The sequence below is a fragment of the Nicotiana tabacum genome, chromosome 13 (assembly GCF_000715075.1).
Source record: "Nicotiana tabacum cultivar K326 chromosome 13, ASM71507v2, whole genome shotgun sequence".
Classification (NCBI taxonomy): Eukaryota; Viridiplantae; Streptophyta; class Magnoliopsida; order Solanales; family Solanaceae; genus Nicotiana; species Nicotiana tabacum.
The window spans coordinates 11175698-11186026 of record NC_134092.1 but is presented as its reverse complement, the minus strand read 5'-3'; positions in this window follow the sequence as shown (position 1 = coordinate 11186026).

Below are 10329 nucleotides of genomic sequence, written 5' to 3'. Positions count from 1 at the left end.
GACCTTATCCTTACTCCGAAGTAGTAGAAATGTTGTTTCCGAAAGACCCTCGGCTCAAGAACACAAAAAATACGAGAAGAGGAGGGAAGGGACAATATATTAGTACCATCAAACAGAAACCAAAGAAATAATATTAGCATCACAAAAACTAGAAAATAGTTAAAATGTAATAACAAAACTAGAAAATAAGCCTGATGCTATGAAAACGTAAGGATAAGGAGAACACAACATAAACTCCTATGAGTCTAAGACCACCCTTATCGAACTAGCCTTACCCCTGGACTCGACTACGTCCTAACCTATAACCCTAATGTTTGATCTCCACACCTTCCTATCAAGGGCCATGTCCTCGAAAATATGTGTTATAAATCTGTATTGCTGTAATAAATAATTAAACCATTAAACTTTCTGAAATATATAAACAAAACAGAAAGTTAACAATACTTGTTTAACGAAATAAATTCTGAAAAAACAGTATAGGAATAAATCGAGCCCACTGAATACACAGTGTGTCCTTAAGGAAATTATTCCCCTCAAGTACCCGAGGTGCTAGAATATATCCTCCCACGATAGAACGATTTAACTCACCGGAGTGTTGGTACCAAAACGCCAGTGAACAGCGAGCCACTCGAAGGCTGTAAAACACACTGGAATTTTTGTGCAGAAGAAGAAGAAGAAGATCAGAAAATTTCGTAAGGAAAGATTCTGGGATTCAAAGAATATTTATAGAGTTGCTGGCATTGTTTCTGAAAAGGTTTGCAACCTTTCAGAAACAGTCATGGTTGTTGGAACAGGTTGTTTAAATTATTGCGGGAAAACAGATATAAAATAATCTTGAAAAGAAAACGGGCCTGACCGGACCGGGTCGCGGGTCATGGGTTATTCCAGATTGAATTTTTTGTTAATTATTTAATTAATTAATTAAATAATTGAAAGGAATTTTGTCCAAAAAGATTAATCAATCAATCTTTGACCAAATCCGATGAATCCGAATCCGAAGCCGAAGTCGAGCCGAGCGAGCGAGCGACGACGACGATGACGACGCGAGGCTTGCCTTCTTCTTAACTCATTAAGAGCTAGAAGAAGAGCAATTATATATATACCCATCAAAAGCCTTTTCTTCCTCCAATATGGGACAATGTCCCTTTGCCAAGGAGGAAAACTCAAATATTTCATTTTTTCTCCATTTCTCATTCACCCTCTTTAAGCTACACAAGCTTAAAATCCCAACAATCCCCCCACATGAATGGGGAATGTCTATAAAATAAAGGAATGCACGGACGCGTGTGTGTTTTACATGCATGAATTAATTGCATCTGGATAAATAGGTTTCCCTTTGAACTTTTCGTAGTGAACTTATATCGGATATACTCGGTCAATCGGTAGATTTGATATCTTTGAACTGTCGAGCTTTGTTGTATACCTAGACAACATAAGTCACACAATCAATCCTTAACCATCTATGGTTCTCACGGTTGTGTTCGTTTCAGCCATGAACACCGCCTGGTTTCATGAGTGGTTAGAGAATGGGCCTTTACTTTCATTCCCCTTGAAGCGGCTTACACTTCACACTCACATAGGTGATTTCTAAACGTGTAATCTTATAGACACACTATCTGCTCATATCCTGCCAGACTTAGCAAATCATTAAAAAACCTTTAAGCTTTGTTGACTCATCAAAAAGCCTTAATGCTTTACCTCGATTTCTGAACATTGTCTTCATCACGAGAATGGGTTGAGTTATTTTACAATGTTGAACCGTCATTCATAACTTTGTTTGATCTCTTTGAACCTAGCTCGTGAGATCTCCAGTCTGCTAGGTAGAGTTACCGCCATGATGACTTGTCCTAGACCTTAACCCCATTCCCTTTGATGATCTTTCAATTGCCTTTCTAGATAGGCTTTTTGTAAGTGGATCCGACACGTTATCTCTTGACTTTACGTAGTCAATTTTGATAACACCACTAGAGAGTAGTTGTCTAACGGTATTGTGTCTCCGTCGTATATGACGAGATTTTCCATTATACATAACACTCCCTGCCCTGCCTATTGCCGCTTGACTATCACAATGTATACAAATAGGTGCCAAAAGTTTGTGCCAAAATAGAATATCTTCCAAGAAATTCCGGAGCCATTCAGCTTCTTCACCGGCCTTATATAAAGCTATGAATTCAGATTCCATTGTAGAACGGGGGATGCACGTTTGTTTAGATGATTTCCAAGACACTGCTCTACCCCCAATTGTGAAAACATATTCACTCATGGATTTAACTTCAGATGATCCAGTAATCCAATTTGCATCACTATATCCCTCGATCACGGAGGGATATTTGTTATAATGCAAAGCGTAATTTTGGGTATGTTTGAGATACCCCAAAACTCGTTTCATTGCCATCCAATGTATGTGATTGGGATTACTTGTAAACCGACTCAGTTTACTAATAGCACATGCTATATCTGGTCGCGTACAATTCATGATATACATCAAACTTCCCAATACTCTTGTATAGTCCAGTTGTGAGTCACTTTCACCTTCATTCTTTAGAAGTGCATAACTCACATCAATTGGAGTCTTGGCAATTTTGAAATCCAAATACTTGAACTTGTCAAGTACCTTTTCAATGTAGTGAGACTATGATAATGCTAGACCTTGTGGAGTCTTGTGAATTCTGATTCCTAAGATTACATCAGCAACTCCTAAGTCTTTCGTATCGAATTTGCTAGCCAACATGCGCTTAGTAGCATTTATATCTGTCATGTTTTTGCTCATTATCAATATGTCATCAACATATAAACAAACAATGACTTCATGACCTGGAGTGTTTTTAATGTAAACACATTTGTCGCACTCGTTGATTTTAAACCCACTTGCCAACATTGTTTGGTCAAATTTGTCATGCCATTGTGTTGGGTGCTTGTTTAAGTCCATAAAGCTACTTAACAAGTTTGCACACTTTCTTTTCTTTATCAGGAACCACAAAACCCTCAGGTTGTTCCATGTAAATCTCTTCCTCTAATTCTCCATTTAAGAAAGTTATTTTAACATCCATTTGATGGATTTCAAGACCATACACGGCCGCTAGTGCCACTAACACCCTAATAGATGTTATCCTCGTTACTGGCGAGTAAGTGTCAAAGTAATCAAGGCCTTACTTTTGTCTATAACCATTGACAACAAATCTTGCCTTATATTTGTCAATAGTGCCATCAGCTTTCACTTTCCGTTTAAAGATCCATTTCGAACTTAAAGGCTTATTTCCTGGAGGAAGATCTACCAATTACCATGTATGGTTATCCAAAATTGATTGAATCTCACTATTAACTGCCTCTTTCCAAAATGCTGAATCAGAACATGACATAGCTGCTTTAAAAGTTTGAGGCTCATTTTCAAGCAAGAATATCACAAAATCTAGTCCAAAGGAAGTAGATGTTCTTTGACGTTTGCTACGCCTTAGATCTTCTATACTTGGAGTATTTTCCTTTGGTTCTTCCCTAGGTCGTTTAGGTCTTTCACTTAACGACTCACATTCAGTTTTATACGGATAGATGCTTTCAAAGAATTCAGCATTATCTGATTCAATTACCGTATTAACGTGAATTTCGGGATTATCAGATTTATGAACCAAAAACCGACATGCTTTACTGTTTGTAGCATATCCAATGAAAACGCAATCAACAGTTTTTGGTTCGATTTTAACCATTTTAGGTAAAGGAACTTGTACCTTTGCTAGACACCCCCACACTTTGAAATATTTCAAGTTGGGTTTTCTTCCTTTCCATTTTTTATATGGAATAGATTGTGTTTTGCTGTGGGGTACTCTGTTGAGTATTCGGTTAGCTGTAAGGATAGCTTCGCCCCACAAACTCTGCGGTAATCCGGAACTTATTAAAAAAGAATTCATCATTTTCTTTAATGTCCGATTTTTCCTTTCCGCAATTCCATTGGATTGGGGTGTGTAAGGTGCAGTAGTTTGATGGATAATTCCATATTCCGAACATATTTTTGCAAACGGAGATTCATATTCTCCACCCCTATCACTTCTAATAATTTTGATCTTTTATTCAATTGATTCTCCACTTCATGCTTGTATTGCTTAAATGCTTCAATTGCTTCATCCTTACTATTAAGCAAATAAACATAACAATATCGAGTGCAATCGTCAATAAAAGTAATAAAATACTTTTTCCCACCTCGAGATGGTGTCGACATCATATCACAAATGTCAGTATGAATTAAGTCTAAAGGATTTGAATTCCTTTTAATAGACTTATAAGGATGTTTTATAAACTTAGACTCAACACATATTTGACATTTTGATTTATTACACTCGAATTTAGGCAATACTTCTAAATTAATTAACTTCCGCAAGGTTTTATAATTGACATGTACTAAACGAATATGCCATAAATCATTTGACTCCAATAAATAAGAAGAAGCTGAAATTTTATTCATACTGTCAACAGCCATTATATTTAGTTTGAAGAGGCCCTCTATGAGGTAGCCATTTCCAACATACATTTTATTTTTGCTTACAACAACTTTATCAGAAACAAATACACATTTGAATCCATTCTTAACAAGTAAAGAAGTAGAAACTAAATTCTTCCTAATAGTAGGAACATGAAGAACGTTGTTGAGCGTTAACACCTTGCCGGAAGTCATCTTCAAGAATATCTTCTCATAACCTTCAATCTTGGCTGTTGTAGTATTTCCCATGGAAAGCTCTTCTTCGGGACCAGCAATATAGTAAGTCGTAAATGCTTCCTTGACAGCACAAACATGTCGAGTGGCTCCAGAGTCAATCCAACACTACTTCGGATTTCCAACTAGGTTGCATTCTGAAAGCATTGCACACAGATCACCAATGTCATCATTCTTCTCCACTATGTTGGCATGTCACTTCTTCTTATACTTTTTCAGGAGACGACAATCAGGGGCTTTATGACCGGTTTTTCCACAATTGTAGCAGCTGCCCTTGAATTTCTTTTTGTTCTGCTCCTTAGTCTGTCCAGAAGACCTCTTTCTCTTCTTACTTTTTGGAGCAGTCTCCTCAACGATATTAGCTCCCATGATCGTTGAATTTCCACGAGACTTCTTCTCGGCTGTTTTGTTGTCTTCCTCAATCTTGAGACGAATCACAAGATCTTCCAACTTCATTTCTTTGCACTTGTGCTTAAGATAGTTCTTGAAATCTCTCCACGAAGGAGGCAATTTTTCAATCATTGCAGCCACTTGAAATTCTTCATTCACGACCATACCTTCAGCAATAAGGTCATCAAAAATAAGCTGAAGCTCCTGAACTTGGGTTCCAACAGTTTTGTTATCTATCATTTCAACCACGAACTTCTTCAAGCATGCATCTTTAGTCTTGTACTTCTTCTCAAGTGCATTCCATAATTCTTTCGAAATATTCATCGCACTGTAGACATTGTACAAGTTATCCTCTAAAGCGCTTAAGATATAGCCTTTGCAAAGAAAATCTGCCTGCTTCCACGCCTCAACAATCATGAATTTTTCGTTGTCCGGCATGTCCGCAGTAGGCACTGGAGGTTCTTCACTAGTAAATTTTTGCATACCAAGTGTGGTAAGCCAGAAGAACACCCTTTGCTGCCATCCTTTGAAGTTGGCTCCGAAAAATTTCTCCGGTTTCTCTGCCGGTGGAACAGCAGTCCGGCTTGAAGAGGCTATCGTCATTGCCGCAACAGTCGCAGAAGAATTTTTGTTATCAATTACCATTTCTCACTATAAACAACAGAAGAGTTCAATTAATGAAAAAACTAGAACAATAAACAATATTGTTATTAACAACAAACAATATGTATAATAAATAAAATCGAAGTTTTTATATACTGTTTCACAAAAAACGATGAAGTTTTTATGTTCTTTAGATCGTTTTCTGAATTTCAATACTCTGATGAAGTTTTTATATCTTCAAATCAGAATAGTAAAATTCAGAAGGAGTAGAAAACCACCCAGGTTTTAATCTCCACAAACAAAATACAGAATATAATAAAATTAATTTCCTTAAGATTGTTATAAATCTGTATTGCTGTAATAAACAATTAAACCATTAAACTTTCGGAAATATATAAACAAAACAGAAAGTTAGTAATACTTATTTAACGAAATAAATTCTGGAAAAATAGTATAGGAATAAATAGAGCCCACTGAATACATAGTGTGTCCTTAAGGAAATTATTCCCCTCAAGTACCCGAGGTGCTGGAATATATCCTCCCAGGATAGAACGATTTAACTCATCGGAGTGTTGGTACCAAAACGCTGGTGAACAGCGAGCCACTCGAAGGCTGTAAAACACACTGGAATTTTTGTGCAGAAGAAGAAGAAGAAGAAGATCAGAAAATTTTGTAAGGAAAGATTCTGGGATTCAAAGAATATTTATAGAGTTGCTGGCATTGTTTCTGAAAAGGTTTGCAACCTTTCAGAAACAGCCATGGATGTTGGAACAGGTTGTTTGAAATATTGCGGGAAAACGGATTTAAAATAATCCGGGAAAGAAAATGTGCCTGACCGGAAGTCGACGCCGACGCCAAGCGAGCGACGACGACGACGGCGCGAGGCTTGCCTTCTTCTTAACTCTTTAAGAGCTAGAAGAAAAGCAATTATATATATACCCATCAAAAGCCTTTTCTTCCTCCAATATGGGACAATGTCCCTTTGCCAAGGAGGGAAACTCAAATATTTCATTTTCCCTTCATTTCTCATTCACCCTCTTTAAGCTACACAAGCTTAAAATCCCAACAATATGCAGCAACGCCATGTTCTGTTGTACGAGAAAAATCACTTGAATTAGCCTCTAAGTATCACTTCGTCGAAAAATTATATTGTATTGCTAGGTAAAAAATATTATTTTATATATATTATCTATAAGTAAAACCCTCTTGACTTTTTGTTGTATTTAATTTTTTTATAAATTAACACCCATTAGTGAAAATCTTGGTTTCGCTAATGCTTGAATTGATATATATTAAAAACTTTTTCCTTCTGTTACTTAAAGTTTGAACTTTCTAATCAACGGAAGAACAAATATTGTAAAGAGCTAATTGACAATATTTGGTGATGAATTACTTTTTTCTTATATAAGAGACGCTATAATACTTTACCTAATCTATTAAATTAAAAATAATCGATGAATATATAATATAGATTAAAATAGCCGATGAATATATAATATAAATAAAAATAACTGGCGGCTAGCTATTTGTATAACAATCGCCGATATAAATGTGGATAAGGTCGAATATGGCGATTCCTTCTGAGCCTAAGCATTTCCAATGTTGTAAAGCATCCGGCAACAAAGTCTATAAATTGTTCTCTTTCTTAGGAAACGTTTAGAGAATCATTTCTTTTATGGTACATTGACAATGCAAGAAAAGTAGACCATCACAGTAACCTATCAAATCCAAAAATACAAGGTGATATAATAAAGTCATAAATAGGACAACAATAAACATCTAAAAAAAATTAAAGTTGTAATCTTAAGGGCTCATTTGGCCATAAAAATTTTGACTTTTTTTGGAATTTTTTTACTTTTTTTCGAATCAGTGTTTGGCCATAAAAAATTGAATTTCAGAATTATTCAGAATTTTGAAAAACTCCAAAATTTTCACTTCTAATCGCTCACAATAATTCAAAAACAGCTCCAAATTGTATTCATATCCAAACAAACTCTAATTTTTAAATATTATTTTTGCTTTTTTTTAAAAAAAAATCACTTTTTCAGAATTTTAAGATTTTTATGTCCAAACGCCTACTAAATATGGCATAAGATTTAATTTATGTGGTTACAAGATCATGTTATCAAGGGTAAATGAATAGTTTAAAGTTAAATTCTTTCTAAAAGTAAAAAGGTATCACTTTATATGGAAAATACAATACAAGGGAAAGCGTGCCACGTAAAATATGATAGAGGAAAAATAGAATGATTATTGCGACCTAGATAACCTTTTTTAAGGGAATAGTATTTCGACGTGGAAAAAAATATATATGTTTTTGAGTCAATATCCAATGATTGTAGTAAAGCATTTAGTTAAGTGCATCCGGATAAACTCACAGCCGCTATACTTCGAGTATATGTATATCGGTAACTTGTTCACTATGTAATATCTTGCAAATCACATATGACATGTAAACCGCACTAAAAAAGCTCGGTGCGACGAGCTCTGACTGAGGAGGCTGCTTGTGAGAAAAATCGATGATCTGATAAATTTTATGTAAAAAGCACTCACCCAACCAACTCAGCTAACTATTACGGGCGAAAATGCAAAACTTATAGATTTATTCTATTATAAATTTCAACTGGTCCCAAAGTTGAAGGATCCACAGTTAGGGGTATACAAACCAAATAGATAACCCGCATCAACCCAAAAATTCGAGTCAACCCAGAAAAAAATCCGACTAGTGGTTTGGTTTGACTTGGTTTGGTATTAAAAAAAAAACCCTGACCATAATAGGGTTGGTTTGGTATTAACTAAAAAAAGTCAAACCGAAACCAAACCAATCTGACATTACATGTATACATATTTTATATATTAAATAGATAAAAATATTTATTAGAATGTAAGTTATAAATATTTCTTAATTTTTTTATATAATTTCTGTATTTAACATAATATTTTAAGTTGGTTTTATAGCTCATGTAAATGTTTGTTTTTGTCTGGTTCATAAAAAAATAATTGAGCCCAAACCAAAATCTAGTCCTAAAGCAGAACTAGACTAGTCCTAAAGCTGTTCTAAAACACTTAAAATAATTGAAATCATTTTGCCTCTTCTCCAAAAGCAAGAAACCCTATCGTTCTATTCCAAAACCCTCCAATTAGCTCAAACCAAGTTAGCTCAAACCCTATCAAGTCTCTTTTGCTCTCATCGGTGAGACTCTTCCCTTTCTCATTTTACATGTTTTCTTTTAGCTGCATACATACGCCTTGCTTTTTTCCAATTAACTAAGATTTTTCTTTTTCCGATTAGCGAGTTTTTTTGCAAATCTGTTGTATTCCTCCTTATTGTCGAATTCATTTATTTATTTTGTTTCTCTTAGATGATTAACATGAGTAATTGACCGTTACTAAAAAAGATATTGAAACTTTTTTACTTATATTTTGAATTATTTGGTTAAATAATATGGATTATGTAAAATTAAGAGTGATGTATTTCCAAAGAATATAAATTTGAAGACATGTTAGAGGAAGTCAAAACAAATTGAGCAAGTTGAAGAAGGTAATAGTTTATATTTAATTGTTAACGAGTATAGTTATTTTTTTTTATATTATTTAATATTAAATATGTTAATTATTTCTTTTCTTTCAGAATATGCAGACTTGCCTTTGAGGATTGATTAGAGGGATAGTTAACTACAATTTGCTTCATGACTATTTTTGAAATCTTTACTACTTCAAGGTAATTAATTAAAAGAAAGTTGGTGCATGATTTTTAATCGATTAAGAAGCTTTAGTATTACATTGTTTCTCTAAGGTCCCGTTGATTTGACAATTGAAGAAATTAGACTTTTTACAATACTTAAAGCAATTGATTTGTCCATGATACTCCAATATGCTCTTTCTAATTGTTTATCTAACGGCAAAGGGCCAAATATACCCCTCTACTTTCGAAAATGGTCTAAGAATACCCCTCGTTATACTATTGGGTTATCTATACCCTTGTTGTAACGACCCAACCGGTCGTTTCGACTTTTAGAATTCCGTTCCCTTAAATAAAACTCCCTGAATGTGTTTTTAATGATTTATGACTTGTGGGGATGGTTGGTTCGGGATTTGGATGTGTTTGGATTGAAATCGGAACATTTGGTTCCTTAAGTTAACCTTAAAAGGGCAAGTTTGACTTCGGTCAACATTTTGAGAAAACGACCTCGAAATCGGGATTTGACGGTTCCACTAGGTTCGTATGATGATTTCAGATTTGGGCATATGTTCGAATCGGGTTTTAGATAACCCGGGAGCGTTTTGGCGCTTAATAGTGAAAATCAACTATTTGAAGGTTTAAAGTTCTTTAAAATTTGTTTGGAGTAGGTTTTTGAGTAATTGAAATCCGTTTTGAATTCCGAATTTGGGAATAGTTCTGTATAGTAATTTAAGACTTGCACGCAAATTTTCGTGTCATTCCGAGTAGTTTAAGTATACTTCGGCGCATTGGAAGTAAATTGAAAAACTTGAAATTCCTAAGTTTGAATCAATTTGGTTTAGGGTATGATTCTTAGATTTGATGTTGTTTTATACGTTTCGAGAGTTCGAGCGAGTCCATTTTATGATTTCAAACTTGTTGGTATGTTCGGGCGGGGCCCCGGGGGTCCCGA